Source organism: Phyllobates terribilis, unplaced genomic scaffold, assembly GCF_046119375.1.
Source record: "Phyllobates terribilis strain yellow unplaced genomic scaffold, ASM4611937v1 Scaffold_1049__1_contigs__length_452226, whole genome shotgun sequence".
In the NCBI taxonomy this organism is placed as follows: Eukaryota; Metazoa; Chordata; class Amphibia; order Anura; family Dendrobatidae; genus Phyllobates; species Phyllobates terribilis.
Window position 1 is genome coordinate 257,704 of NW_027363809.1, and position 26,302 is coordinate 284,005.

At 49.3% G+C, this 26,302-nt stretch overlaps 9 non-coding genes across 9 annotated transcripts; all 9 read left to right on the forward strand.

The window, feature by feature from the left end:
• Positions 1–775: 775 nt before the first annotated feature.
• LOC141242578 (U2 spliceosomal RNA) lies at positions 776–966 on the forward strand. Its single transcript, XR_012306982.1, has one exon. It is a non-coding gene; the product is annotated as a U2 spliceosomal RNA (small nuclear RNA).
• A 1,114-nt stretch (positions 967–2,080) lies between these two features.
• LOC141242579 (U2 spliceosomal RNA) lies at positions 2,081–2,271 on the forward strand. Its single transcript, XR_012306983.1, has one exon. It is a non-coding gene; the product is annotated as a U2 spliceosomal RNA (small nuclear RNA).
• Positions 2,272–3,383: 1,112 nt separating this feature from the next.
• LOC141242581 (U2 spliceosomal RNA) lies at positions 3,384–3,574 on the forward strand. Its single transcript, XR_012306984.1, has one exon. It is a non-coding gene; the product is annotated as a U2 spliceosomal RNA (small nuclear RNA).
• Positions 3,575–4,690: 1,116 nt separating this feature from the next.
• On the forward strand, positions 4,691–4,881 carry LOC141242686 (U2 spliceosomal RNA). The gene has a single exon (XR_012307082.1). It is a non-coding gene; the product is annotated as a U2 spliceosomal RNA (small nuclear RNA).
• A 7,082-nt stretch (positions 4,882–11,963) lies between these two features.
• Positions 11,964–12,154, forward strand: LOC141242674 (U2 spliceosomal RNA). Its single transcript, XR_012307071.1, has one exon. It is a non-coding gene; the product is annotated as a U2 spliceosomal RNA (small nuclear RNA).
• Positions 12,155–13,269: 1,115 nt separating this feature from the next.
• LOC141242582 (U2 spliceosomal RNA) lies at positions 13,270–13,460 on the forward strand. The gene has a single exon (XR_012306985.1). It is a non-coding gene; the product is annotated as a U2 spliceosomal RNA (small nuclear RNA).
• Positions 13,461–14,575: 1,115 nt separating this feature from the next.
• Positions 14,576–14,766, forward strand: LOC141242687 (U2 spliceosomal RNA). Its single transcript, XR_012307083.1, has one exon. It is a non-coding gene; the product is annotated as a U2 spliceosomal RNA (small nuclear RNA).
• Positions 14,767–15,881: 1,115 nt separating this feature from the next.
• On the forward strand, positions 15,882–16,072 carry LOC141242583 (U2 spliceosomal RNA). Its single transcript, XR_012306986.1, has one exon. It is a non-coding gene; the product is annotated as a U2 spliceosomal RNA (small nuclear RNA).
• A 1,115-nt stretch (positions 16,073–17,187) lies between these two features.
• Positions 17,188–17,378, forward strand: LOC141242584 (U2 spliceosomal RNA). Its single transcript, XR_012306987.1, has one exon. It is a non-coding gene; the product is annotated as a U2 spliceosomal RNA (small nuclear RNA).
• The last annotated feature ends 8,924 nt before the right edge of the window (positions 17,379–26,302 follow it).

A 26,302-nucleotide genomic window follows, 5' to 3' on the forward strand; every position in this document is an offset into this window, starting at 1 on the left:
ATATTGTTGCACACACACCATCTATTTAGCAAATGCCCTTGTTATCAACAGCAGCCTTTTAAACTCACCTGAGCTAACAGGTATGTGCGCTGGTTACTCTGCTGCGCTTAAAATTTCTTTTTTGGTTTGCTACAATGCCTTTTCTGAAACGTTGTCTCCTTCTGCTGGAACACTGACTTCTTTCATTTAATGCCTGCAGACTATAAAAGAGAACCCAACCCAAAAAGTTTGGTTGATTAGTCTGTGGCATTCTGTTAAACTGTTGCTTATGGCGGTCTCTGTGAGCTTCTCAGCGACATTCAGCCAGCCAGGTATCCTGCCTGCAGTAGATGGAATGTGGCAATGGAACGCTGGCTGCGCGTGTCATAATAGGCTCTGAGCCTTTATATACCTGTGCACAGCAGCAGCCACCTTCAGTCTGCTGCTGGACAGCCAGCAGCAGCAGCAGCAGGAGAGGTATGTAATCAGGAGCCCTCCTGCTAAGGGTAGACAGCTGCTCGTTCCACCCCACCCCCCGCCTTAATTGGTTCTCCTCCCTTCCAACGGTGTTGAGGCGGGTGGGAACAGCAGGGGGTGAAGGTGCTGTGTTTAAAGAGGTGGAGTTATGCAGATCTAAAACGCGTGGATTGCAGCAGCAGCAAGCCGAAAAGTGCAGGCATGTAAGGGATCTAGAGGTTGACAACATGTCTTCTTAACGGGAGTCCAGGAGCTCATCTCCACAAATGGACTTTTTAGGATCCTTGGGTGGCTCCGTAGTTTGAAACCAATTCTGGTTATCGCTTCTCGGCCTTTTGGCTAAGATCAAGTGTAGTATCTGTTCTTATCAGTTTAATATCTGATACGTCCCCTATCTGGGGACCATATATTAAATGGATTTTTAGAACAGGGAGATGGAAAAAGAGCTTGCTCTGTCCACTCCACGCATTGACCTGGTATTGCAGTATCTCCAGGACCGGTGCACCCCTTCTTTAATGCATTTCTAAAATCAGAAAGAATTGAATTCAATGTTTTTTGTTCATTTTGCTTGTTTGTCGGATTTTGGGATGGACTCTTTGGCTCTGCTTTTCTTCTCCTCATTGGATTTTTCATGTTCAAAGTTGCAGAAGCCAGATTACAAGCTCATTTTGGTTCAACTTCAGCAACTGTGCATTGCATTGCCATGTAATGTGATGCAATGCTATCTTTCTAGCTCTCCCTTTTTACTTCCTTTTGGATAAACAGACATATTAGGCAAGCATTTTGGAGCTTTCACCTAAATAACTACAGGTGGTGAGATAAGCTGCACAATATAATTGACCTTTCAGTATATTGTTGCACACACACCATCTATTTAGCAAATGCCCTTGTTATCAACAGCAGCCTTTTAAACTCACCTGAGCTAACAGGTATGTGCGCTGGTTACTCTGCTGCGCTTAAAATTTCTTTTTTGGTTTGCTACAATGCCTTTTCTGAAACGTTGTCTCCTTCTGCTGGAACACTGACTTCTTTCATTTAATGCCTGCAGACTATAAAAGAGAACCCAACCCAAAAAGTTTGGTTGATTAGTCTGTGGCATTCTGTTAAACTGTTGCTTATGGCGGTCTCTGTGAGCTTCTCAGCGACATTCAGCCAGCCAGGTATCCTGCCTGCAGTAGATGGAATGTGGCAATGGAACGCTGGCTGCGCGTGTCATAATAGGCTCTGAGCCTTTATATACCTGTGCACAGCAGCAGCCACCTTCAGTCTGCTGCTGGACAGCCAGCAGCAGCAGCAGCAGGAGAGGTATGTAATCAGGAGCCCTCCTGCTAAGGGTAGACAGCTGCTCGTTCCACCCCACCCCCCGCCTTAATTGGTTCTCCTCCCTTCCAACGGTGTTGAGGCGGGTGGGAACAGCAGGGGGTGAAGGTGCTGTGTTTAAAGAGGTGGAGTTATGCAGATCTAAAACGCGTGGATTGCAGCAGCAGCAAGCCGAAAAGTGCAGGCATGTAAGGGATCTAGAGGTTGACAACATGTCTTCTTAACGGGAGTCTAGGAGCTCATCTCCACAAATGGACTTTTTAGGATCCTTGGGTGGCTCCGTAGTTTGAAACCAATTCTGGTTATCGCTTCTCGGCCTTTTGGCTAAGATCAAGTGTAGTATCTGTTCTTATCAGTTTAATATCTGATACGTCCCCTATCTGGGGACCATATATTAAATGGATTTTTAGAACAGGGAGATGGAAAAAGAGCTTGCTCTGTCCACTCCACGCATTGACCTGGTATTGCAGTATCTCCAGGACCGGTGCACCCCTTCTTTAATGCAGTTTCTAAAATCAGAAAGAATTGAATTCAATGTTTTTTGTTCATTTTGCTTGTTTGTCGGATTTTGGGATGGACTCTTTGGCTTTGCTTTTCTTCTCCTCATTGGATTTTTCATGTTCAAAGTTGCAGAAGCCAGATTACAAGCTCATTTTGGTTCAACTTCAGCAACTGTGCATTGCATTGCCATGTAATGAGATGCAATGCTATCTTTCTAGCTCTCCCTTTTTACTTCCTTTTGGATAAACAGACATATTAGGCAAGCATTTTGGAGCTTTCACCTAAATAACTACAGGTGGTGAGATAAGCTGCACAATATAATTGACCTTTCAGTATATTGTTGCACACACACCATCTATTTAGCAAATGCCCTTGTTATCAACAGCAGCCTTTTAAACTCACCTGAGCTAACAGGTATGTGCGCTGGTTACTCTGCTGTGCTTAAAATTTCTTTTTTGGTTTGCTACAATGCCTTTTCTGAAACGTTGTCTCCTTCTGCTGGAACACTGACTTCTTTCATTTAATGCCTGCAGACTATAAAAGAGAACCCAACCCAAAAAGTTTGGTTGATTAGTCTGTGGCATTCTGTTAAACTGTTGCTTATGGCGGTCTCTGTGAGCTTCTCAGCGACATTCAGCCAGCCAGGTATCCTGCCTGCAGTAGATGGAATGTGGCAATGGAACGCTGGCTGCGCGTGTCATAATAGGCTCTGAGCCTTTATATACCTGTGCACAGCAGCAGCCACCTTCAGTCTGCTGCTGGACAGCCAGCAGCAGCAGCAGGAGAGGTATGTAATCAGGAGCCCTCCTGCTAAGGGTAGACAGCTGCTCGTTCCACCCCACCCCCCGCCTTAATTGGTTCTCCTCCCTTCCAACGGTGTTGAGGCGGGTGGGAACAGCAGGGGGTGAAGGTGCTGTGTTTAAAGAGGTGGAGTTATGCAGATCTAAAACGCGTGGATTGCAGCAGCAGCAAGCCGAAAAGTGCAGGCATGTAAGGGATCTAGAGGTTGACAACATGTCTTCTTAACGGGAGTCCAGGAGCTCATCTCCACAAATGGACTTTTTAGGATCCTTGGGTGGCTCCGTAGTTTGAAACCAATTCTGGTTATCGCTTCTCGGCCTTTTGGCTAAGATCAAGTGTAGTATCTGTTCTTATCAGTTTAATATCTGATACGTCCCCTATCTGGGGACCATATATTAAATGGATTTTTAGAACAGGGAGATGGAAAAAGAGCTTGCTCTGTCCACTCCACGCATTGACCTGGTATTGCAGTATCTCCAGGACCGGTGCACCCCTTCTTTAATGCAGTTTCTAAAATCAGAAAGAATTGAATTCAATGTTTTTTGTTCATTTTGCTTGTTTGTCGGATTTTGGGATTGGACTCTTTGGCTCTGCTTTTCTTCTCCTCATTGGATTTTTCATGTTCAAAGTTGCAGAAGCCAGATTACAAGCTCATTTTGGTTCAACTTCAGCAACTGTGCATTGCATTGCCATGTAATGTGATGCAATGCTATCTTTCTAGCTCTCCCTTTTTACTTCCTTTTGGATAAACAGACATATTAGGCAAGCATTTTGGAGCTTTCACCTAAATAACTACAGGTGGTGAGATAAGCTGCACAATATAATTGACCTTTCAGTATATTGTTGCACACACACCATCTATTTAGCAAATGCCCTTGTTATCAACAGCAGCCTTTTAAACTCACCTGAGCTAACAGGTATGTGCGCTGGTTACTCTGCTGCGCTTAAAATTTCTTTTTTGGTTTGCTACAATGCCTTTTCTGAAACGTTGTCTCCTTCTGCTGGAACACTGACTTCTTTCATTTAATGCCTGCAGACTATAAAAGAGAACCCAACCCAAAAAGTTTGGTTGATTAGTCTGTGGCATTCTGTTAAACTGTTGCTTATGGCGGTCTCTGTGAGCTTCTCAGCGACATTCAGCCAGCCAGGTATCCTGCCTGCAGTAGATGGAATGTGGCAATGGAACGCTGGCTGCGCGTGTCATAATAGGCTCTGAGCCTTTATATACCTGTGCACAGCAGCAGCCACCTTCAGTCTGCTGCTGGACAGCCAGCAGCAGCAGCAGCAGGAGAGGTATGTAATCAGGAGCCCTCCTGCTAAGGGTAGACAGCTGCTCGTTCCACCCCACCCCCCGCCTTAATTGGTTCTCCTCCCTTCCAACGGTGTTGAGGCGGGTGGGAACAGCAGGGGGTGAAGGTGCTGTGTTTAAAGAGGTGGAGTTATGCAGATCTAAAACGCGTGGATTGCAGCAGCAGCAAGCCGAAAAGTGCAGGCATGTAAGGGATCTAGAGGTTGACAACATGTCTTCTTAACGGGAGTCCAGGAGCTCATCTCCACAAATGGACTTTTTAGGATCCTTGGGTGGCTCCGTAGTTTGAAACCAATTCTGGTTATCGCTTCTCGACCTTTTGGCTAAGATCAAGTGTAGTATCTGTTCTTATCAGTTTAATATCTGATACGTCCCCTATCTGGGGACCATATATTAAATGGATTTTTAGAACAGGGAGATGGAAAAAGAGCTTGCTCTGTCCACTCCACGCATTGACCTGGTATTGCAGTATCTCCAGGACCGGTGCACCCCTTCTTTAATGCAGTTTCTAAAATCAGAAAGAATTGAATTCAATGTTTTTTGTTCATTTTGCTTGTTTGTCGGATTTGGGGATGGACTCTTTGGCTTTGCTTTTCTTCTCCTCATTGGATTTTTCATGTTCAAAGTTGCAGAAGCCAGATTACAAGCTCATTTTGGTTCAACTTCAGCAACTGTGCATTGCATTGCCATGTAATGTGATGCAATGCTATCTTTCTAGCTCTCCCTTTTTACTTCCTTTTGGATAAACAGACATATTAGGCAAGCATTTTGGAGCTTTCACCTAAATAACTACAGGTGGTGAGATAAGCTGCACAATATAATTGACCTTTCAGTATATTGTTGCACACACACCATCTATTTAGCAAATGCCCTTGTTATCAACAGCAGCCTTTTAAACTCACCTGAGCTAACAGGTATGTGCGCTGGTTACTCTGCTGCGCTTAAAATTTATTTTTTGGTTTGCTACAATGCCTTTTCTGAAACGTTGTCTCCTTCTGCTGGAACACTGACTTCTTTCATTTAATGCCTGCAGACTGTAACGGGTCCGGGAGGCGGACTGTAACGGGTCCGGGAGGCGGAACCTCTGAGCTACTATACAAGGGGGCGGCCCTTGTAAGGGAGCGGGTGGCAGTCTCTGGGTGAACGGACAGGGAGTTACGGCAAGTGATCAGGGCAGTCTCTGGGTAAGGGGTAGGTACGACCTGTGATGGCAGAGCCTCCGGGTAGGCTAGCAGGCAGGTGGTAGATGTGTGCTCCCAGGTGAGCAAGCGAGAGTCTCTGGAATAGCAGGTGGTCACGGCATGTGACGGCGGAACCTCCGGGCTGGCAGGCAGGTAGGTAACGGAGAAGCGCTCCCAGGTGAGCGGGCAAGAGTCTCTGGAATAGCTGATGGTCACCGCACGTGACAACGGGACCTCCGGGCTGGCAAGCAGGCAGCTAACGGAGATGCGCTCCCAGGTGAGCGGGCAAGAGTCTGGAGTAGCTGGTGGTCACAGCACGTGACAACGGAGCCTCCGGGCTGGCAAGCAGGCAGATAACGGAGAAGCGCTCCCAGGTGAGCGGGCAAGCTGGTCCATAGACAGACTGACCGGAGTAGCAAGGCAGACCGTCGGACCTCAGGCAAGCAGGCAGGTAGCTGATATGCGCTCCCAGGTGAGCGGGCAGGCTGGTCCTTTAGACAGACTGACAGGAGTAGTAAGGCAGACCGTCGGACCTCAGACTGGCAGACAGGTAACAAGTATTCAGGCAGGAATCAGGCAGGTAACTGGCAGGTACTGGCAGGTAACTAGCAGGAAACTGGCAGGAAACTGGCAGGTAACTGGCAACGGGACCTGAGGGCTGAAGCACAGGTGAGACACAGGTGCAAACAACATTGCTCGGGCACCTCCATTTTGGAGGAGGTGCCTTATATATGATGAAGTCCTCCGGCCATTGGCCGGGGACTCTTTAGGGCGGCGCGCGCGGCCCCTTTAAGAGGAGGGGAGCGTGCGCGCGCGCGCCCTAAGCACAGGGGCCGGGAAGGGGCGCGCGCTGAGAGCAGAGCAGGAGGAGGACGCCGGGACGGAGCGCGCGCTGACAGCAGAGCGGGGGGAGGAAGCCGGGCACGGAGCAGAGCGGTGAGAGGAGCAGCGTCCCTGCCTAGCAGAAGGCAGGGACGCCGGCACTACAGTACCCCCCCCTTTAGGCCCCCCCTTTTTTAGGCCAGACAGAAATTTAGCTAGGATGAGAGGGGCATGGATGTTCTCCCGGGGCTCCCACGTTCTCTCCTCAGGACCAAACCCCTTCCAATCTACCAGGAAAAAGGTCTTTCCTCTTACCCTTTTGGTGGCAAGAATGTTCTCTACCTCAAACTCGTCCTCAGCAGAAACCGGAGCAGGAGGCGTACCTGTAGACTTGGAAAAAGAGTTAAGTACCACAGGTTTGAGGAGAGACACATGGAAGGAGTTAGGGATCCGTAAGTTGGCCGGGAGTTTCAATTTATAGGCCACCGGGTTGATCTGACTGATGACCTCCAGTGGGCCGATGAACCGAGGCCCTAACTTATAGGAAGGGATCTTGAGCCGGACATATTTGGACGAGAGCCAGACTTTATCCCCAGGGCGGAATTGAGGAGGGTCCAGACGTTTTTTGTCAGCGTGTCTTTTCATACGCTCGGATGACAGAAGGAGTGCGGACCGGGTACTCTCCCATATGGAGGAAAATTTGTTAACAAGAGATTCCGCAGCCGGATTGTCCGCCGAGGTGGAGACGGGAAACGGGATCCGAGGATGCTGACCGTAGACTACAAAAAACGGGGATTTGGAGGAAGACTCGCTCTCGTGATTGTTGTACGAGAATTCGGCCCATGGCAGGAGATCCACCCAGTCAGAATGGTGGGCATTAACGAAGTGCCGAAGGTAACTGGTCAGGTTCTGATTGATCCGCTCCACTTGACCATTAGACTGTGGGTGATAAGCGGAGGAGAAGTCCAGGGTGACGTCCAGCAATTTACAAGTGGCTCTCCAGAAACGGGAAGTGAACTGTACCCCACGATCCGACACGATGTGACGGGGCAGGCCATGAAGACGGAAGATGTGGCGGATAAAGTCTTTAACCAGCTCGGGTGCAGACGGAAGACCTGGCAGTGGAATGAAGTGAGCCATCTTGGAGAAGCGGTCAGCGACCACCCAAATGACCGTACAACCGGCAGAGACGGGCAGATCAGTAATGAAGTCCATCGCTATATGCTGCCAGGGGGCAGCAGGTACTGGCAGAGGTAGGAGGCGGCCGGCCGGCAGGTGTCTCGGAACTTTGTTGCGGGCGCAGGACACACAGGCAGAAACAAAGTCTATTACATCCTTGTGCAGGTTAGGCCACCAGTAGTGCCGGGTAATAAGCTGGAGGGTCTTTTTCTGACCGGCGTGGCCAGCTAGTTTAGACGAATGACCCCAGTGTAGAATCTTCTCCCGATCAGGTACTGGTACGAACGTCTTACCAGGAGGAAGACGATTTAGACTCACGGGAGCCACCTGCATTACTCTGGCGGGATCGATGATATGTTTCGGATCCTACTCGAGATCAGACACCAGAAAGGATCGAGACAAGGCATCCGCCTTGACGTTTTTGTCAGCCGGGCGAAAATGAAGGACAAAATCAAAACGAGCAAAAAACAAGGACCACCGGGCTTGGCGCGGGTTAAGTCTCTGGGCATGCTGGAGGTAAGCCAAGTTCTTGTGGTCAGTGTAAATTATTACCGGGTGAAGAGCCCCCTCGAGCAGGTAACGCCACTCCTCCAATGCCAGTTTGATGGCCAATAACTCTCGGTCTCCTATGGAATAGTTGCGCTCAGAGGAGGAGAAGAGTTTAGAGAAGAAGCCACAAGTTACCATCCTCCCGGAAGATGATTTTTGAGTAAGTACCGCTCCGGCTCCAGAGGAGGAGGCGTCAACTTCCAGGAAGAACTGCTTGTTGCCATCTGGGCGATGCAGCACCGGGGCGGAAGAGAAGGCCTGTTTAAGGGAAAGAAAGGCCTCCTCTGCTTCGGGTGGCCACTCTTTGGGATTAGTACCTTTACGGGTGAGCGCAGAAATTGGGGCCGTCCGGGAAGAGAAGTGTGGTATGAAGAGGCGGTAGTAGTTGGCGAAGCCCAGGAAACGCTGAATGGCCTTCAACCCCTCCGGTCGGGGCCATTTCTCGATGGCAGACAGTTTCTCAGGATCCATTTGAAGGCCGGTCTGAGAGATAATGTAGCCCAGAAACGGAAGCGAGGTCTGCTCAAAGAGGCACTTCTCAAATTTAGCGTAGAGATGGTTCTGCCTTAGCCTGAGCAGGACCTGACGAACGTCCCTCCGGTGAGTCTGGAGATCCGGAGAGAAGACCAAGATGTCGTCCAGGTACACCACTACGCAGGAGTAGAGAAGGTCCCGGAAGATGTCATTGACCAACTCTTGAAAGACGGCAGGAGCGTTACAGAGACCAAAGGGCATTACCAGGTATTCATAGTGGCCGTCCCGGGTGTTGAATGCCGTCTTCCATTCATCCCCCTGACGAATACGAACCAGGTTGTACGCCCCACGAAGGTCCAGTTTGGTGAAGATCCTAGCCCCCCTCAGACGATCAAATAATTCTGGAATGAGCGGAAGGGGGTACTTATTCTTCACCGTGATCAGGTTTAGGCCTCTATAGTCTATACAGGGACGGAGAGAGCCGTCCTTCTTTTTGACGAAAAAGAAGCCTGCTTCCGCCGGGGAGGTAGATTTCCGGATGAATCCTCTGGCCAGATTCTCCTCAATATATTCGGACATTGACCGGGTCTCAGCAGCGGATAAAGGATAGATACGCCCACGGGGAGGAGTAGTACCGGGTAGCAGATCGATGGGACAGTCGTATGGTCTATGTGGTGGTAATGTCTCTGCCTCCTTTTTATTAAAGACATCTGCATAAGACCAATAAGGAATCGGAAGTCCAGGTAGATTAGCTGGGGTAGGAGAGGGACGGACGGGATGGACGGGAACCAGGCAGGTTTTATGACAGTCTTGTCCCCAGCGAAGGACCTCTCCGGTTTGCCAGTCTAGCACGGGTGCATGTCTCTGGAGCCAGGGCAGACCTAGCAAGAGGGCGTGAGAGAGTCCAGGCAGAACATGAAAGGAGATACTTTCAGAATGCAGCATTCCCACCTGCAGGGTAATGGATTCGGTGATGAGTTGAATGGGGCGAGGTAAGAGGCCCCCATCCACGGCAGCGACAGACAAGGGTACAGCCAGAGGTTTGGTGGGGATGCGGTATTTCTCAACCAGGGACTGTGAAATAAGGTTCCCGGCTGCTCCAGAGTCAAGTTGGGCTAGTTCGAAATAACGGTTCTCCCCGTAGATGATCGAAACTGACAACAGCAGGGATGGAGAGGATTTATTCTTGTCTAGGTGGACCTCTCTGAGCGAACCTAGACACAGGCGTTTCCCGACCTCTCCGGGCAGGCACGGATCCGGTGCTCCTTACTGCCACAGTAGAAGCAGCTCCCCTCGGCACGGCGTGAGTCCTGACGGGTTTTGACCATCTTGGTCTGGTCGACCTGCATAGGCTCAGGAGAGTGTACCTGGGGAGAGATGGAGGGAATGACGGGTTTCTGGAAAGTAGGAGCTAAACGTGGAATCCTTCTCTCACGGGTGACCTCTTTGGCACGCTCCTGAAACCGTAGGTCAATTCGGGTGGCAAGAGTTATTAAGTCATCGAGAGTGGTAGGAATGTCCCGACCGGCAAGTTCATCTTTAATACGGCCGGACAGACCCTCCCAGAAGACGGAAACCAGAGCGTCGTTATCCCAGGCCAGCTCCGAGGCAAGGGTACGGAACCGTATGGCATATTGGCCCACGGTGAGACTCCCCTGACGGAGGCGTAGCAACGATGATGCAGATGAGGTCTTCCGTCCGGGTTCGTCGAAGACTTTCCGGAAAGCCGTGAGAAAAGCAGGCAAGTTGGACACCAGGGGGTCTCCTCTCTCCCATAGAGGATTCAGCCAGGCCAGGGCCTCCCCGGTGAGATGGGACATGATGAAGGCAATTTTGGCCCGGTCGGAGTTAAACTGGTAAGACAAAAGTTCAAAATGCAGGGTGCACTGATTCAAGAAGCCCCGAGCCTGGACGGGGTCGCCTCCGGAGCGAGGAGGTGCAGAAAGCCGGGGTCCGGGGTAGGATACCATAGTATTAGTGAGCAGCGGAGCCGCCGGATTGCAAGATATGGCACTGGCGGAGGTTGTTGGTGGATCAGACAGAGTGTTCAGGCGAGTATTAACATTCCGCAGGTGACCCAGGATGGCCTCCTGTTGGGACCTCTGACGGGACAGTTCAAGACCGAGGTCCGAGAGCGAGGGAGCTTGGGTGCCACCGGGTTCCATGGCCCGAGCAAACTGTAACGGGTCCGGGAGGCGGACTGTAACGGGTCCGGGAGGCGGAACCTCTGAGCTACTATACAAGGGGGCGGCCCTTGTAAGGGAGCGGGTGGCAGTCTCTGGGTAAGGGGTAGGTACGACCTGTGATGGCAGAGCCTCCGGGTAGGCTAGCAGGCAGGTGGTAGATGTGTGCTCCCAGGTGAGCAAGCGAGAGTCTCTGGAATAGCAGGTGGTCACGGCACGTGACGGCGGAACCTCCGGGCTGGCAGGCAGGTAGGTAACGGAGAAGCGCTCCCAGGTGAGCGGGCAAGAGTCTCTGGAATAGCTGATGGTCACCGCACGTGACAACGGGACCTCCGGGCTGGCAAGCAGGCAGGTAACGGAGATGCGCTCCCAGGTGAGCGGGCAAGAGTCTGGAGTAGCGCGCGGCCCCTTTAAGAGGAGGGGAGCGTGCGCGCGCGCGCCCTAAGCACAGGGGCCGGGAAGGGGCGCGCGCTGAGAGCAGAGCAGGAGGAGGACGCCGGGACGGAGCGCGCGCTGACAGCAGAGCGGGGGGAGGAAGCCGGGCACGGAGCAGAGCGGTGAGAGGAGCAGCGTCCCTGCCTAGCAGAGGGCAGGGACGCCGGCACTGCACAGACTATAAAAGAGAACCCAACCCAAAAAGTTTGGTTGATTAGTCTGTGTCATTCTGTTAAACTGTTGCTTATGGCGGTCTCTGTGAGCTTCTCAGCGACATTCAGCCAGCCAGGTATCCTGCCTGCAGTAGATGGAATGTGGCAATGGAACGCTGGCTGCGCGTGTCATAATAGGCTCTGAGCCTTTATATACCTGTGCACAGCAGCAGCCACCTTCAGTCTGCTGCTGGACAGCCAGCAGCAGCAGCAGCAGGAGAGGTATGTAATCAGGAGCCCTCCTGCTAAGGGTAGACAGCTGCTCGTTCCACCCCACCCCCCGCCTTAATTGGTTCTCCTCCCTTCCAACGGTGTTGAGGCGGGTGGGAACAGCAGGGGGTGAAGGTGCTGTGTTTAAAGAGGTGGAGTTATGCAGATCTAAAACGCGTGGATTGCAGCAGCAGCAAGCCGAAAAGTGCAGGCATGTAAGGGATCTAGAGGTTGACAACATGTCTTCTTAACGGGAGTCCAGGAGCTCATCTCCACAAATGGACTTTTTAGGATCCTTGGGTGGCTCCGTAGTTTGAAACCAATTCTGGTTATCGCTTCTCGGCCTTTTGGCTAAGATCAAGTGTAGTATCTGTTCTTATCAGTTTAATATCTGATACGTCCCCTATCTGGGGACCATATATTAAATGGATTTTTAGAACAGGGAGATGGAAAAAGAGCTTGCTCTGTCCACTCCACGCATGGACCTGGTATTGCAGTATCTCCAGGACCGGTGCACCCCTTCTTTAATGCAGTTTCTAAAATCAGAAAGAATTGAATTCAATGTTTTTTGTTCATTTTGCTTGTTTGTCGGATTTTGGGATGGACTCTTTGGCTCTGCTTTTCTTCTCCTCATTGGATTTTTCATGTTCAAAGTTGCAGAAGCCAGATTACAAGCTCATTTTGGTTCAACTTCAGCAACTGTGCATTGCATTGCCATGTAATGTGATGCAATGCTATCTTTCTAGCTCTCCCTTTTTACTTCCTTTTGGATAAACAGACATATTAGGCAAGCATTTTGGAGCTTTCACCTAAATAACTACAGGTGGTGAGATAAGCTGCACAATATAATTGACCTTTCAGTATATTGTTGCACACACACCATCTATTTAGCAAATGACCTTGTTATCAACAGCAGCCTTTTAAACTCACCTGAGCTAACAGGTATGTGCGCTGGTTACTCTGCTGCGCTTAAAATTTCTTTTTTGGTTTGCTACAATGCCTTTTCTGAAACGTTGTCTCCTTCTGCTGGAACACTGACTTCTTTCATTTAATGCCTGCAGACTATAAAAGAGAACCCAACCCAAAAAGTTTGGTTGATTAGTCTGTGGCATTCTGTTAAACTGTTGCTTATGGCGGTCTCTGTGAGCTTCTCAGCGACATTCAGCCAGCCAGGTATCCTGCCTGCAGTAGATGGAATGTGGCAATGGAACGCTGGCTGCGCGTGTCATAATAGGCTCTGAGCCTTTATATACCTGTGCACAGCAGCAGCCACCTTCAGTCTGCTGCTGGACAGCCAGCAGCAGCAGCAGCAGGAGAGGTATGTAATCAGGAGCCCTCCTGCTAAGGGTAGACAGCTGCTCGTTCCACCCCACCCCCCGCCTTAATTGGTTCTCCTCCCTTCCAACGGTGTTGAGGCGGGTGGGAACAGCAGGGGGTGAAGGTGCTGTGTTTAAAGAGGTGGAGTTATGCAGATCTAAAACGCGTGGATTGCAGCAGCAGCAAGCCGAAAAGTGCAGGCATGTAAGGGATCTAGAGGTTGACAACATGTCTTCTTAACGGGAGTCCAGGAGCTCATCTCCACAAATGGACTTTTTAGGATCCTTGGGTGGCTCCGTAGTTTGAAACCAATTCTGGTTATCGCTTCTCGGCCTTTTGGCTAAGATCAAGTGTAGTATCTGTTCTTATCAGTTTAATATCTGATACGTCCCCTATCTGGGGACCATATATTAAATGGATTTTTAGAACAGGGAGATGGAAAAAGAGCTTGCTCTGTCCACTCCACGCATTGACCTGGTATTGCAGTATCTCCAGGACCGGTGCACCCCTTCTTTAATGCAGTTTCTAAAATCAGAAAGAATTGAATTCAATGTTTTTTGTTCATTTTGCTTGTTTGTCGGATTTTGGGATGGACTCTTTGGCTCTGCTTTTCTTCTCCTCATTGGATTTTTCATGTTCAAAGTTGCAGAAGCCAGATTACAAGCTCATTTTGGTTCAACTTCAGCAACTGTGCATTGCATTGCCATGTAATGTGATGCAATGCTATCTTTCTAGCTCTCCCTTTTTACTTCCTTTTGGATAAACAGACATATTAGGCAAGCATTTTGGAGCTTTCACCTAAATAACTACAGGTGGTGAGATAAGCTGCACAATATAATTGACCTTTCAGTATATTGTTGCACACACACCATCTATTTAGCAAATGCCCTTGTTATCAACAGCAGCCTTTTAAACTCACCTGAGCTAACAGGTATGTGCGCTGGTTACTCTGCTGCGCTTAAAATTTCTTTTTTGGTTTGCTACAATGCCTTTTCTGAAACGTTGTCTCCTTCTGCTGGAACACTGACTTCTTTCATTTAATGCCTGCAGACTATAAAAGAGAACCCAACCCAAAAAGTTTGGTTGATTAGTCTGTGGCATTCTGTTAAACTGTTGCTTATGGCGGTCTCTGTGAGCTTCTCAGCGACATTCAGCCAGCCAGGTATCCTGCCTGCAGTAGATGGAATGTGGCAATGGAACGCTGGCTGCGCGTGTCATAATAGGCTCTGAGCCTTTATATACCTGTGCACAGCAGCAGCCACCTTCAGTCTGCTGCTGGACAGCCAGCAGCAGCAGCAGCAGGAGAGGTATGTAATCAGGAGCCCTCCTGCTAAGGGTAGACAGCTGCTCGTTCCACCCCACCCCCCGCCTTAATTGGTTCTCCTCCCTTCCAACGGTGTTGAGGCGGGTGGGAACAGCAGGGGGTGAAGGTGCTGTGTTTAAAGAGGTGGAGTTATGCAGATCTAAAACGCGTGGATTGCAGCAGCAGCAAGCCGAAAAGTGCAGGCATGTAAGGGATCTAGAGGTTGACAACATGTCTTCTTAACGGGAGTCCAGGAGCTCATCTCCACAAATGGACTTTTTAGGATCCTTGGGTGGCTCCGTAGTTTGAAACCAATTCTGGTTATCGCTTCTCGACCTTTTGGCTAAGATCAAGTGTAGTATCTGTTCTTATCAGTTTAATATCTGATACGTCCCCTATCTGGGGACCATATATTAAATGGATTTTTAGAACAGGGAGATGGAAAAAGAGCTTGCTCTGTCCACTCCACGCATTGACCTGGTATTGCAGTATCTCCAGGACCGGTGCACCCCTTCTTTAATGCAGTTTCTAAAATCAGAAAGAATTGAATTCAATGTTTTTTGTTCATTTTGCTTGTTTGTCGGATTTGGGGATGGACTCTTTGGCTTTGCTTTTCTTCTCCTCATTGGATTTTTCATGTTCAAAGTTGCAGAAGCCAGATTACAAGCTCATTTTGGTTCAACTTCAGCAACTGTGCATTGCATTGCCATGTAATGTGATGCAATGCTATCTTTCTAGCTCTCCCTTTTTACTTCCTTTTGGATAAACAGACATATTAGGCAAGCATTTTGGAGCTTTCACCTAAATAACTACAGGTGGTGAGATAAGCTGCACAATATAATTGACCTTTCAGTATATTGTTGCACACACACCATCTATTTAGCAAATGCCCTTGTTATCAACAGCAGCCTTTTAAACTCACCTGAGCTAACAGGTATGTGCGCTGGTTACTCTGCTGCGCTTAAAATTTCTTTTTTGGTTTGCTACAATGCCTTTTCTGAAACGTTGTCTCCTTCTGCTGGAACACTGACTTCTTTCATTTAATGCCTGCAGACTATAAAAGAGAACCCAACCCAAAAAGTTTGGTTGATTAGTCTGTGGCATTCTGTTAAACTGTTGCTTATGGCGGTCTCTGTGAGCTTCTCAGCGACATTCAGCCAGCCAGGTATCCTGCCTGCAGTAGATGGAATGTGGCAATGGAACGCTGGCTGCGCGTGTCATAATAGGCTCTGAGCCTTTATATACCTGTGCACAGCAGCAGCCACCTTCAGTCTGCTGCTGGACAGCCAGCAGCAGCAGCAGCAGGAGAGGTATGTAATCAGGAGCCCTCCTGCTAAGGGTAGACAGCTGCTCGTTCCACCCCACCCCCCGCCTTAATTGGTTCTCCTCCCTTCCAACGGTGTTGAGGCGGGTGGGAACAGCAGGGGGTGAAGGTGCTGTGTTTAAAGAGGTGGAGTTATGCAGATCTAAAACGCGTGGATTGCAGCAGCAGCAAGCCGAAAAGTGCAGGCATGTAAGGGATCTAGAGGTTGACAACATGTCTTCTTAACGGGAGTCCAGGAGCTCAGCTCCACAAATGGACTTTTCAGGATCCTTGGGTGGCTCCGTAGTTTGAAACCAATTCTGGTTATCGCTTCTCGGCCTTTTGGCTAAGATCAAGTGTAGTATCTGTTCTTATCAGTTTAATATCTGATACGTCCCCTATCTGGGGACCATATATTAAATGGATTTTTAGAACAGGGAGATGGAAAAAGAGCTTGCTCTGTCCACTCCACGCATTGACCTGGTATTGCAGTATCTCCAGGACCGGTGCACCCCTTCTTTAATGCAGTTTCTAAAATCAGAAAGAATTGAATTCAATGTTTTTTGTTCATTTTGCTTGTTTGTCGGATTTGGGGATGGACTCTTTGGCTTTGCTTTTCTTCTCCTCATTGGATTTTTCATGTTCAAAGTTGCAGAAGCCAGATTACAAGCTCATTTTGGTTCAACTTCAGCAACTGTGCATTGCATTGCAATGTAATGTGATGCAATGCTATCTTTCTAGCTCTCCCTTTTTACTTCCTTTTGGATAAACAGACATATTAGGCAAGCATTTTGGAGCTTTCACCTAAATAACTACAGGTGGTGAGATAAGCTGCACAATATAATTGACCTTTCAGTATATTGTTGCACACACACCATCTATTTAGCAAATGCCCTTGTTATCAACAGCAGCCTTTTAAACTCACCTGAGCTAACAGGTATGTGCGCTGGTTACTCTGCTGCGCTTAAAATTTCTTTTTTGGTTTGCTACAATGCCTTTTCTGAAACGTTGTCTCCTTCTGCTGGAACACTGACTTCTTTCATTTAATGCCTGCAGACTATAAAAGAGAACCCAACCCAAAAAGTTTGGTTGATTAGTCTGTGGCATTCTGTTAAACTGTTGCTTATGGCGGTCTCTGTGAGCTTCTCAGCGACATTCAGCCAGCCAGGTATCCTGCCTGCAGTAGATGGAATGTGGCAATGGAACGCTGGCTGCGCGTGTCATAATAGGCTCTGAGCCTTTATATACCTGTGCACAGCAGCAGCCACCTTCAGTCTGCTGCTGGACAGCCAGCAGCAGCAGCAGCAGGAGAGGTATGTAATCAGGAGCCCTCCTGCTAAGGGTAGACAGCTGCTCGTTCCACCCCACCCCCCGCCTTAATTGGTTCTCCTCCCTTCCAACGGTGTTGAGGCGGGTGGGAACAGCAGGGGGTGAAGGTGCTGTGTTTAAAGAGGTGGAGTTATGCAGATCTAAAACGCGTGGATTGCAGCAGCAGCAAGCCGAAAAGTGCAGGCATGTAAGGGATCTAGAGGTTGACAACATGTCTTCTTAACGGGAGTCCAGGAGCTCATCTCCACAAATGGACTTTTCAGGATCCTTGGGTGGCTCCGTAGTTTGAAACCAATTCTGGTTATCGCTTCTCGGCCTTTTGGCTAAGATCAAGTGTAGTATCTGTTCTTATCAGTTTAATATCTGATACGTCCCCTATCTGGGGACCATATATTAAATGGATTTTTAGAACAGGGAGATGGAAAAAGAGCTTGCTCTGTCCACTCCACGCATTGACCTGGTATTGCAGTATCTCCAGGACCGGTGCACCCCTTCTTTAATGCAGTTTCTAAAATCAGAAAGAATTGAATTCAATGTTTTTTGTTCATTTTGCTTGTTTGTCGGATTTGGGGATGGACTCTTTGGCTTTGCTTTTCTTCTCCTCATTGGATTTTTCATGTTCAAAGTTGCAGAAGCCAGATTACAAGCTCATTTTGGTTCAACTTCAGCAACTGTGCATTGCATTGCCATGTAATGTGATGCAATGCTATCTTTCTAGCTCTCCCTTTTTACTTCCTTTTGGATAAACAGACATATTAGGCAAGCATTTTGGAGCTTTCACCTAAATAACTACAGGTGGTGAGATAAGCTGCACAATATAATTGACCTTTCAGTATATTGTTGCACACACACCATCTATTTAGCAAATGCCCTTGTTATCAACAGCAGCCTTTTAAACTCACCTGAGCTAACAGGTATGTGCGCTGGTTACTCTGCTGCGCTTAAAATTTCTTTTTTGGTTTGCTACAATGCCTTTTCTGAAACGTTGTCTCCTTCTGCTGGAACACTGACTTCTTTCATTTAATGCCTGCAGACTATAAAAGAGAACCCAACCCAAAAAGTTTGGTTGATTAGTCTGTGGCATTCTGTTAAACTGTTGCTTATGGCGGTCTCTGTGAGCTTCTCAGCGACATTCAGCCAGCCAGGTATCCTGCCTGCAGTAGATGGAATGTGGCAATGGAACGCTGGCTGCGCGTGTCATAATAGGCTCTGAGCCTTTATATACCTGTGCACAGCAGCAGCCACCTTCAGTCTGCTGCTGGACAGCCAGCAGCAGCAGCAGCAGGAGAGGTATGTAATCAGGAGCCCTCCTGCTAAGGGTAGACAGCTGCTCGTTCCACCCCACCCCCCGCCTTAATTGGTTCTCCTCCCTTCCAACGGTGTTGAGGCGGGTGGGAACAGCAGGGGGTGAAGGTGCTGTGTTTAAAGAGGTGGAGTTATGCAGATCTAAAACGCGTGGATTGCAGCAGCAGCAAGCCGAAAAGTGCAGGCATGTAAGGGATCTAGAGGTTGACAACATGTCTTCTTAACGGGAGTCCAGGAGCTCATCTCCACAAATGGACTTTTCAGGATCCTTGGGTGGCTCCGTAGTTTGAAACCAATTCTGGTTATCGCTTCTCGGCCTTTTGGCTAAGACCAAGTGTCTTGTCTGGGGTCCTTGAGTGTTTTCCCTTGGCCTTCCGGCATCGCCATCTTGATGGCTTAAGCCGGTTGCTGCTTTAGGGGGAGAACGAGGAGGAACGAGAGAGTGATCATAATGGGCGTGAAGATACGCTATGCTGGGACCGATGACAATCGGGTTCGCAATGCATTCCGCATTGAAGTTGATGCTGCTGTCAGAGAGCGTTTCAATCTGTCGTATATGGTGCACGAGGTGATCTTCAAAATCCTGGAAGTGACAAGAGAAAACATCGTCTGCCTGCAGGAATCCCGGAAAGAAGGACGGTATGTCTTGGTGCTACAATCTATGGCGGCTTGCCGGAACCTGTATAAGAAGTTGAGGGAGCAGGAGAAGAATCCAACCTTGCATGGTTTGACTTTTACAGTCTTGTACTCCAAAGGTGATGTTCCCCTAGTCATATTTATGTATAATCCCTTTGTGCACGAACATGACATTGCGACTTTTCTTAAGAGGCATTGTGACTTTGTGAGCAACAGTCACAAAATCATGAACGAGGAGAACCTATGGACTGGCAAATACAGATATTTTGTCAGATTTGGGGAAAGTTCTTCGGAGCCTGGAGGTGTTCATTACCCTCCCCAAAGTTTCTCTATCGGGAGAGATAGGGGTATTCTCTTCTTTCCTGAGGCCCCAGTTTTTTGCAGGAAATGTAAGAAGTACGGACACTTACAAGAGGTTTGTACTGCTGTGCCTGTTTGCTCCAAGTGCAACCAAAGTGGGCATGTTGCTAAGGACTGTACCAATCCAATTGTTTGCAATGCTTGTGGTATGGAGGGGCATGCCTTTAAGGATTGTACTCGTCGTGCGAACGAGGGCAAGGCAAGGGCATACTCTGAGGTGGTCTCGAACTCTCCGAGGCCTAAGAGTGTGGCACCTGAGGCCGCAGTTTCTTCCAGGGTGAAGGTAGTGGAACAGCGTGTGGAGACTGCTCCAGTGAGGGCGTCTGCTGACCTACTGGTGGAGCCCGGGAGAGTGGAAGAGGTTCTGGCAGCTGAGATGGACATTTCTTCCTATCAGGGGGGTTTCATTGACTCCTTTTGTGAAGAACGTGAGGGAGCCTTGGAAATCCCAGGGGACCCGGCTCTCAGTTGGAGCAGTGAAAGTATGGATGAAGAGGGAGCTGGAGGTCAAGGAGACTTCACTGAGACTGGGGTGAGGTCTTCTGAGGAACCGGACCGCGCTAAGAATAAAAGGGCCCGGTTGTCTGAACCATCAAGTAGCCAATGCGTGGCAAGTCCGGTGAGTGAGCTGGATTACCCAGTGGTTTCTCTTTCTCCTGCGTCAACGGCTTACCTGGAGGAGAATTTGGAGTCCACTATCTTTCAGCTAAGTAGGAGTTCGCCGGATGATAAAGGATAAGGAAGGCATGTTTTTTTGCTGAGACTGGTGTTTCTGGTTTTTGAGCCAAAGAATGGTCTCTAAACCAAATTGGGACATTGCGTCCCTTAATGTAAGACTTTTAAAGTCTAGAGTTAGAAGATCTGTGATTCTGGACTTCTTACATAACCATTCTTTTGATATTATGTGTCTACAGGAGTGTGGTATAGAAGAACCCCTGGAAGATGCTGATTGGCCATATGGCCAGCATATCTGGTCTGGCTCTAGTGGGAATAAAAATGATGGAGTTGGGATAGTATTAAATAATAGAAATTTTGTTTTTGAATATTATAAGGTAATAGAGGTGGGTCGTTGCATCTCTGCAGTTGTGTGTGGGAGGGGGTGGAAAGTTAAAATTATAAATATTTATGGTCCTACAAAAAAAGAAGACAGGTTAAGTTTATTAGATAAATTATGTTTAGAATTACCTGGTAGGATCCCTGTGATAGTAACAGGTGATTTTAACTGTGTAACTGAGGGGAAAGTTGATGCCTCAGGAAAAAAATTGGCAAACATTATTTCTGATTTTTTCTTTTTTGATGCTGCTGAGGTTTATTTGGGGAAGCCACCACCACCAACCTATAAAGCTGACAGGGGTGGGATAACATCTAGGATTGATAGGATGTTTTTTTCTAAAAATATAATATGTGATGGTTTTTCTCAATTTTCAGTTCCTTTTTCGGACCATGTGTGCCTGAAAGGTGGTTTTAGAGGGGATTTAAGGCGGGTGCATGGGAGAGGTGTGTGGAAATTGAATGTGAGTTTGCTTGAGGATGAGAGAATTGTGAATGATTTTAAGAAAAAATATAGTTGGTGTAAATCTCAAAAGAGTAAGTTTGAAAGTGTATTGGTGTGGTGGGATTGGATGAAGTATGAAGTGCAAAAGTTTTTTCGTCGATGGGGCTATAAAAAGGCTGCCATGGTTAGGAGTCAATATAAAGATTTAATGATGAGGGTGGAATGGCTAGAGAAAATGAGGATGTGTGGTGTGGATGTGGATGATTTGTTAAGAAGTGCGAGAGAGGATTTGAAGAGGACTTTGGAGAGGAAGGGAAGGGAAATAATTTTTAGGTCAAAGGTGGTCCATCTTGATAAAGATGAAAAGTGTTCAAGATATTTCTTTAAAAAAATAAATGGTAAGAAGGAGGGTATGGAGGAGATTTTTGATGTGGATGGTGTTTGTGTGAGTGGGGAGGATGTAATGAAGGAAGTGCTCACGTTTTATGCTGAGTTGTTTGGCAGGAAGTGGGTGGATGAGAGTTTGAAAGAAGAAGTGCTTAAGACTTTGGATTGTAAGGTGGATAAGGATGGATGTTCTGGTCTATGTGAGGCAGTGATTGAGGAGGAAGTTAAGAAAGCGGTGTTTGGTGCAAGGAAAAATGTGACGCCTGGGAAGGATGGTTTGCCTGTGGAGCTATATGTTATGATGTGGGAAGTGATGGGTATGGATTTAGTGGAAGTGTGTCAGTTTATGTGGGAGAATGGGATGCTTGCGGGTTCAATGAAGGAGGGAGTGGTGGTCTCAATCCATAAGAAAGGGGATAAAAGGTGTTTGAGTAATTGGAGGCCAATTACGCTTCTGAACGCCGATTACAAGGTATTCAGTAAAATTTTGGCGTGTCGGATGCGTGTGGTTGTGACGCGCCCCTGGGCCTGTGTCGCGCTGCGTTGCGCACGCGGGAGCCTACCCGGAGCCGGATCAGTGGAGGGTTGTAGTCTCGTGGCGGTGACCCGGTCTGTGCCCAGGGAGTCAAACTAGACGGCAGTCTATTAGTAGTAAATAGTTGATGACTACGCCACCCGTTGAGTGCAGCCAGGAAGCTGCTGCTGCAGGGCAGACCGCTGAGGCCGGTGGTAGGATTGTGCAGCGTGATAGTATAACCCCCAACGGGAGGGGTATGGCCTCAGGGCAGCCGACGTGGATGATGGGGGTAGCAGGAACCACTCAGAGACGGTACGGTGTAGTTCAGGGTCTTTACTGGTAACAACAACAGACCCTCCCGGAGTACTTGCTAGCAAATGGGGCCTGGTCAGTCTTTGAGCAGATGGGATCTCCCCTGGCCAGGCGTAGTTGTAGGCCTCCCAAACTGACTGTACTCTTCTGGCTACCTTGCTAGAAGCTGATGTAAGTAGCCCACGTCCCTGAGTGTACCGTGTGGTGCTCACCCGTATGGCCGGTGACTCGGGGCCTTCTAATGGCTTCCGCTCCACGATGGCGGTGCTGGTCCCACGCGTGTGACCGTGCCTTCGGGCTTCTGGGCCAGAGGACCTGAAATCCCCTGCCTGACGGATTCTGCTGCTGGGTAGGAGTTAGTCCCCACAGCCTCGGACTCCGGGTCCGGTAAAGAATCTTCTTAGTCAGGGCGAGCTCTGCAGCTGCCAGCCCCTGACTCCTTGTAACTCTGCTGTTTCCTATGCTGCTTCTCTTCTCCACTCTCCTTGTCTGACTCTCCCTGCCTCAGCCCCGGGTTTTTACAGGGGAAGTTCTTCCCCTCCCAAGACTGGGCAGGAGGTGTGGCATGCACAGGATCCCTGACCAAAGGACCTCCCACCTGCTCTCAGACATAACATTACATTACTGTGGAATACCAGACCCCTGGGGTGCCACATTCCCCCCTAGTGAAATTTAGTACTCCGGGACTAAACACATTTAGAAAAACATAACAAAGTATAACAATAACAATACAATAAGAAAAACACACAAGATGGTTACGGCGTGTCCGCAACCGGGTGCAGTCTTTGAAGAAAGCAAAGGTGTCCATTTCACCAACACAGGGAGACGTAACCAGGTAGGGGTCTGTCCTACCCCGAGTCCTTAACAGTCTCTAGTCCATCCTGGGTTACGCTCCAACTATATACAAGGATTCCCGGTAAATCCACCAAGGTTTCCTAAAAACAACTGGAAACACAAAATTATACACAAGCAACAATACACAGATAAACATAAATAAAACTATTTTTACACTTCAAATTCTCCAGCGTGCGGGTAACTGGCCTCTAGTGGCCCTAGTGGACCTACGGAGCTGACTGTCTGGCCCTGAACTACAGGGTGTAGGAGCTGTCAAGGGTAAACTGGGCAGCTGTCTACCGGCTCTTTGTCTCACTAGGGGTACGGCAGGCTCACTATAAGCAGAGGGTTGATTCTCCTGTTCTACTCGTGTGGAGTCTTCTGCCTCCTGGACCGGCTGTTCTTCCAGCTCTACCCGTTGCTCCGTAGGTTCTTGGGATGATGGTTGGAGGAAGGTGAGTACGGGTACCACAACTGCACTATTGACTTGAGTCCAAGACCGAGGGAAGTCCCCGAGCACGGTACTAACCATATCTTCCCTTTCCTCTACGGGTCGATGGTCTTCTTGTTCTTCTTCAGGGTTCCTCAGTTGTTCGGGACACTTCTTCAGGTGGTCCCGGGATACAATGGCTGTGGTTTCCCCTCCGTCTTTACTGATGGTACAGACCTTCGGGTTCTCGTGGCTTGAGGGCAGTACGGTGTACGGGTCCTTCTCCCACTGGTCATCCAACTTGTGGAGCCGTCTTTTCCTCTTCAAGACCTGCTCTCCGGGTACCAGGGGAACAGCGGGAGCATACTGGTTGTAAGTCTTCTCTTGTCTTTCCCTAGCCTGACAGAGACTTCGCTCCACGCTCTCTTGTACTCTCCGGTACTGCTGCTGCCTCTCTGTGTCCCAGTCTGTTTCTGGTGAAGTGTCCTCAGGTGTCAGGACTCCCAATTCCAGGTCAACAGGTAACTTACCAGGTCTCGCCCTCATTAGGTAAGCCGGGGTACAGTTGGTGGAACCTACCGGGATGTGGTTGTATAGGTCCACCAGATCGGGCAACTTCTCAGGCCACAGACTGAGTTCTTCCAGGGGCAATGTTTTTAGCAGATCCATTACCACCTGGTTCATTTTTTCACAAAGTCCATTAGTTTGCAGATGGTAGGGTGTCGTCCTTATCTTCCGGCAGCCATACAGATTGCAGAATTCCTGGAAGACCTCCGCTTCAAAGGCAGGTCCCTGGTCCGTCAGCACTTGGTCCGGGTACCCGTGTGGACGGCAGAAGTGCTGCTGGAAGGCTCTAGCTGCTGTTTGAGCCGTTAAGTCCTTGACGGGGACGACAACCAAGAACCGGGAGTAATGATCCACGATGGTTAACGCGTAGACGTAGCCACTTCTGCTTGGGGTCAGTTTTACATGATCCAAGGCTACCAGTTCCAACGGTTGCCGGGTGACGATGGACTGCAGGGGAGTCTTCTGGCTGGCCCGGTCCTTCCTTCTCAGATTGCACGGGCCACAGTCTCTGCACCACTTCTCGATGGTTCCCCTCATGCCTACCCAGTGGAACCGCTCGCGCAGCAGGAACTCCAGCTTTTTCCACCCGAAGTGTCCAGCTCCGTCGTGGTATGCCTCCATCACCATGGCTGCGTCTCTTCGTGGCACCACTACTTGCCAGAGTAGTTCATGCGTCCGGGAGTTGACCATTCTGCGGCACAACTTCCCCTTGTAAAGGAATAGTCGACTCTTCTCCGCCCATAGTTGTTTGGCTTCCTCCGGAGCGTCTGGTTCAAGGCGAGCCTCCGGCCGAGTCAGCATCTCCTTCACCAGTCGGACGGCAGGGTCGCTGTCTTGCGTTTCCGCCCAGTTGTAGTGGGGTAAGGGGTTCAACGTAGCAGCCTGCTTACCCCTTACCCGGTGGGAATACTGGATAGTCCCATGACGGTGGAACGCAGGGAGTTCAACTTCTTCCAGTCCCTCCGGATCTTCTCCTTCGTCCGGCAGGTTGGGCATCCTGGACAGGGCATCCGCGTTAGTATTGGAGCGTCCTGCCCGGTATTTGATTGTGAACTCGTAGTTGGACAGACGGGCCATCCACCTCTGCTCCAGGGCACCGAGTCTTGCCGTGTCCAGGTGTGTCAACGGGTTGTTATCCGTGTATACGGTGAACCGGGAAGAAGCGAGGTAATGCCTAAAGCGCTCGGTGACTGCCCATACCACGGCCAGGAACTCTAGCTTAAATGAGCTGTAATTCTCGGGGTTCCTTTCGGTGGGTCGCAGTTTTCGGCTGGCATAGGAGATTACTCGTTCTCTCCCCTGCTGAATCTGGGACAGTACGGCTCCTAGCCCGATGTTACTGGCGTCGGTGTAGAGGATGAAGGGCTGGCTATAGTCCGGGTACGCCAAGATTTCATCCCCCGTGAGGGCCATCTTCAGCTGGCGGAAGGACTCTTCTTCTAGCTCTTCCCATTTGAAGGGCGGCTTCTGGTTCTTGGCCTTTCGGGACTGGCCTATCAGGAGGTCCTGCATAGGCGCTGCCTTTTTGGTGAAACCGGGAATAAACCTTCGGTAGTAGCCTACCAACCCTAGGAACTGCCGCACTTCTTTTACGCTGGAGGGGCTTGGCCATCCCTTAATTGCGGTGATCTTATCGGGGTCGGGAGCCACTCCGTCAGCGCTCACCACGTGTCCCAGGTATTGCACCTTTGGTTTCAGGAGGTGACACTTGGAGGGTTTCACCTTTAGGCCGTAACTCGCCAGAGCTTCGAACACCTCCGCCAGGTGTTTCAGGTGGTCCTCATAAGTTTTGGAGTATACGATGACATCGTCCAGGTACAACAGGACCGTCTCGAAGTTTCTGTGGCCCAGACAGCACTCCATTAATCGTTGGAAGGTTCCTGGGGCGTTGCAGAGTCCGAACGGCATGCAGGTGAACTCGCTAAGTCCCATCGGGGTGGTGAATGCGGTCTTCTCCCGGTCCGCCTCTGCTACAGGAACCTGCCAGTACCCGCTAGTGAGATCCAAGGTAGAGAAGAAGTTAGCAGATCTTAAAGCAGCCAATGACTCCTCTATCCTTGGTAAGGGGTACGCATCCTTGTGTGTGATACGGTTGATTTTCCGGTAATCTACACACATCCTCATGGTGTTGTCTTTCTTTTTGACTAAAACTAGTGGGGCTGCCCAGGGGCTACAGCTATCCCGGATTACCCCAGCCTCCTTCATGTCTCTAAACATCCCCTTGGCGTGTTGGTAATGTGCAGGGGGTACGGGTCGATACCTCTCTTTTATGGGAGGATGATCTCCCGTGGGGATGCGGTGTTCTACCCCCTTGACTCGCCCGAAGTCTAACGGGTGTTTACTAAACACTCTCTCATACTCTTGAACCACCCGATAGACTCCTTGTTTCTGATGTGAGGGAGTGGAATCAGTACCCAAATGTAGTTGCTGACACCAGTCCTCCATGTCTTTCTTAGAGCCGTTACCTTCCTCCGGGTGAGATGGAGGCAAGGGTTCCACAGATTGTATAGAATTTTGATTAGTGGTATATAATTTGGCTAGCGTGGCATACCGGGGCAGGTACACTTCCCTCTCC